Source organism: Zingiber officinale, chromosome 7B, assembly GCF_018446385.1.
Source record: "Zingiber officinale cultivar Zhangliang chromosome 7B, Zo_v1.1, whole genome shotgun sequence".
NCBI lineage: Eukaryota > Viridiplantae > Streptophyta > Magnoliopsida > Zingiberales > Zingiberaceae > Zingiber > Zingiber officinale.
The window spans coordinates 73,883,774-73,888,507 of record NC_055999.1 but is presented as its reverse complement, the minus strand read 5'-3'; positions in this window follow the sequence as shown (position 1 = coordinate 73,888,507).

Sequence of the window (4,734 nt, the reverse complement as noted above, 5' to 3'; positions counted from 1 at the left end):
TCTCCCCACACGTGAAGCACACAATGCGCAATCTCCTCCTTTGGACTTCTTCTTTCCTACAACCCTTGTTAGTGTTTAAATTAACTTGAATGAGTTTAGGATTTACCTTCTTCTTACCCAATGGACATCTACTCTTGTAGTGTCCTTTCTCATTGCACCCGAAACAAATGATGTGATCTTTTGACTTTGCTTCGATGGAGGTGCTCATTAGGTTGACTTCTTCCAAGATTTCTTCTTCTTCACTTATCTTGGATTCTTCTTCAACCATTGAGGATGTAGATGTTATATCTTCCTCATCCACACTTGTGGATGACCTTTCTTCATCCTTTTCCTCAAATGTGACCAAATTTACTTCCTCTTCTTCTTTTGATGTTGAATTAGTCTCCACATCCGATTGGTCCTTCTTCTCCTCTTGGACCACTTCATCACTTTCTTCGAATTTTTCTTCTTCTTCTTGTGTAGGCAAAAATTCCTCCCATGGTAATTTCTTCACTTTGCTCCATAATTCATGGGCGTTCTCATATTTACCTACGCCACTTATCACATTAGGAGGCAATAAATCAATTAAAATTGCTATTACCTTTGAGTTTGCCTCCGATCGTGAGATTTGCTCCTCCGTCCAATGTCGTGTTCGGAGCTTCTTTCCTTTCTTGTCCTTTGGGACTTTGAATGGCTCCTTTACCACCATCATGGTGTCTCAATCCGTGTTGAAGAAGATCTCCATCTTTATCATCCAATAGGTGATGTCCTCAAGGCTTCCTCCTTCAAACTTTGGAGGTTCAATCAAGTCAGTCATCTTTTACCTCCTTGGCGATTAGTCCAATAGAGAGCGTCCTCGCTCTGATATCACTTGTTGGGGGATCGGTGACCGGCTTGAAGGGGGGTTGGATAGACGACACCTCCAAATACTCGCTTCCTACGTATTTGTTAGCACAGCGGAATACAAACAATACAAATACAAATATGAAAGCTAAAGACTAAGAATGAGAAAGACAAGCAAACCAATTGACACGTTCGTTTACGTGGTTCGGAGATAACTTGCTCCTACTCCACGGCGTGTCCGTAAGGTGGACGATCCCTCAATCCGTCGGTGGATTAATCCCCGGAAACTCCGGCTAGCACAATCCTCCTTGTCGGTGGAGAAACCTCGCCACAACTCGATCAAGAGCACTTGGATTGCTAGGGCACTAGTTGACTACTAATTAGAGGTTACCCACCACTAATTTCGTCAACCTCAACCAAGCTCCCAAGGCTTGGTTATATAGGCCACGGGTTGGAAAACCCCGCCTACCAGTCGACTGCTAAAACATGCAGTCGACTGCCCTCTGTGGAAATTCGACCGTTACATCCCAACGGCTCGATTCCACACTAACCGAGTGCCAGTCGACTGCACCAGTCGACTGCTAAAACATGCAGTCGACTGCTACAGTACTGCTATAGTACTGCTACAGAAACGCTACAGTAAAACCCTAAAACTAGGATTTTACTCCGAGTACAATCTCTCATGCACTCGTACCCTCACCCTTACGACTCATTTGACACTTCATTTGCAACTTTGACCTCTTGTCTTCAAGCCTACTTCCTTTGGCTCTCGTCCCTCGGATGCATTCAAGCCCGCGGCTTGTCCACAATGCCATCCTTCGCGTATGCCTCGAAGTCGCTTCCCTCGGCCCTTGTCCTCGCTGCCTTGTCCACGGTCCCTCGGATGCTCCATCCTTCACCGGACCCGAAGCCATCAACCTGAGTCATATGTGTATCTTGCAAATCTGCACAACTCAAATACACATATCAAATACAAGGGTGAACCTAACTTAAACCCTTTGCCCAAAAACCAAAACACATGGTCCCGCGGACCATTGGGATTGCTCCAACATGTACTAGATATGAGGATGAGAAAACTAAGCTATTTTGGAGTGACCTTGAGAGCAGATTGAGTCGGGAGCCAAGACTAAGCCAAGGGTAGTGTCGGTGATTGGGGTCGAGCCAGGCAGACACTGTCAAGATCGGTCGCTAATGTTGGTGCGGTTAGCACTAACGATTTAACTCAGGTTTTGATGAATGACAAATAGGTTAAGTTAGTTGTGTTGTTGTCTGACACTTTGATCGAGTGTGCAGGAGAAGTCCAGACAGGTCGACGGGCTGACCGGATGTCTGGCAAGAAGTCCAGCTAGGTCGACGGGCTGACCGGATAGCTGGCAAGAAGTCCAAGCGGGTCGACGGGCTGACCGGACGCTTGGCGAGAAGTCCAGCTAGGTCGACGGGCTAACCGGATAGCTGGCGAGAAGTCCAAGCGGGTCGACGGGCTGACCGGACGCTTGGCGAGAAGTCCAGACGGGTCGACGGGCTGACCGGACGTCTGGCAGGTAAGTGAGGTAAGTCACTGGAGGGGAGTGACTGTGAGGACGCGTTCCCGGGAAGGGGACATTAGGCGTCAATCCGGCTTAGATCCATTTCGGATGTCTAAGTCGAGATCGTGACTAGATTCCGGTCTCGGAAAGACGGAATCTAAGTCATACTCTTGTTTATCCATCTGTTGAACTTTAACTGTGCTAACAATCTGTTTTACAGGATACATATTTGCCTCAGACTAACTTTGTTTTGCAGGAAAATGGAGTTTTCTGAAACAAGGTGGTCCGGGCGCCCGGAAGGCGAATTCTATCCAGCCGAGTCGTCGCCACGTGGAGCATCATGGTTTGTGCAACTACGTCACATTCCAGGCGCCCGGAAGGGATCCAGGCGCCTGGAACAGCATATAAAAGAAGCCCCAGACAGGAGCTTCAGTACAATCAATTTTTACTGAGAACTCTTCTACTGCTGGTCTTGCTGCTCGACGTTCAAGTGCGACGTCAACAACGCTCCGACAAAAGTGCTCCTCCGGTTTTATTTAATTTTCTTTGTCGGTATTGCTTTATTGTCACTAGCATTTCCTGTACTTATTCTGTAATTATATTTCGACTTGTTAGTGATTGCCCAACGAAAGTGGTCAAGGACCACGGGCCTTCGAGTAGGAGTCGTCACAGGCTCCGAACGAAGTAAAAACATCTGTGTCTATTTTATTTTTCCGCTGCGTTTATACTCGTCTTTTTCGAATCGATATTCACCCCCCCTCTATCGAATCTAACGGTCCTACAAGTGGTATCAGAGCAGGTACCGCTCTGATTTGGTGCAACCACCAATCAGACGAGGGGGTGAATTTTCTTTTGTTTTTTTTTTATTAATTTTAAAACTGGTGTTTCGTTAACTTAATCAATTTATATTAGTGCAACACGAATCTAGATTTATTTTTCCTATTTTTTCCCGCACTACTAATCCAAGACCAAGTCTTGGGATATTTTTTTGGTTATTTACTTGTGCACAGAATGTCCCAACAAGAAGGATTCAGCACAGTACGACCTCCACTCTTCAACGGGGACGACTTTCCATACTGGAAGAAGCGCATGGAGGTCTACCTCAAAACTGACTTTGACCAGTGGATGAGCATTACGAGACCCTACAAAATTCCAGTGGACAACTCCGGGAATCTAGTGGATCCTGAAGACTGGACAGCAGATCTGAAGAAAAAAGCATCTACAGAAAATAAAGCGATCAACACTCTACAGTGCGTACTAACAAGAGAAGAACTAAACAGAGTCGGTCCACACAAAAATGCTAAAGAACTGTGGGACAAATTGATCGAGCTGCACGAGGGAACGAGCGACGCTAAGGTAACAAAACGAGACCTGCTTTTAAATAAAAATTTTAATATAAAAATGCAGGAAGGAGAAACAGCGAATCAACTCCACGCGAGGATCAAGGACATCTTAACGGGCTTTATGCGATAGGCCACCAGATGGAGAACAGAGACTTAATAAGGTACGCATTAAACGCCTTTCCACGTAATAGTTTGTGGGCATCAATAGTGGATGCCTACAAAATTTCTAAGAATCTTTCTAAATTAAAATTACATGAGCTTTTCTGTGAATTAGAATTACACGAACAAAATAATGCTGGAGCCGAGAAAGGTATAGCTCTATTTGCAGGTTCCTCCAAAGAAAAGAAAAGCAAGCCTAAATTTGAAGAAGAATCTGACCAAGACTCCGAAGACGAAGAATACCTGGTGAACTTGGTAAGAAAAATGTTCACCAGGAGAAAGAGGAGCTTCAGCAAAAAGGACCTTCAAAAGATCAGCTCTCCCTCAGAACAAAAGAGCGTGACTTGCTACGGCTGCAATAAAAAGGGACACTACAAGAACGAATGCCCAAAACTGAAGTTCGACAAACCAAAGCCAACCAAAAAGAAGGCACTCAAAGCAACGTGGGACGACTCCTCGGACGAATCGGAGGAAGAAGAGCAGAAACATCAGAGCCACCTCGCACTGATGGCCCGTGAAGCCGAAACAGAAAACGAGTCGGAAGATGAAGACGGGTCTGAACTCGAAACAAGCCACGAGTCCATACTCGTTTCCGAAGGCCCGAATGAGGTATACTTTAATTTAAACAAAAAAATTTTTAGAATTATTTCCTGTTTAAATAGTAAATTAACTAACTTAGAAAATGAAAACAAATCACTTCTTGAGGAAAATCAAAACCTCAAGGAACAAATCATAAATTCAAATCCAACTCAAGATCCAACACTTGAGGAAGAAAATTTATCACTAAAAAATGAGATCAACAATTAAAGGAAATGTTAGAAAAGTTCACAACAAGATCAAAAAATTTAGACTTAATCCTAAATAATCAAAAGACATGTTATAAT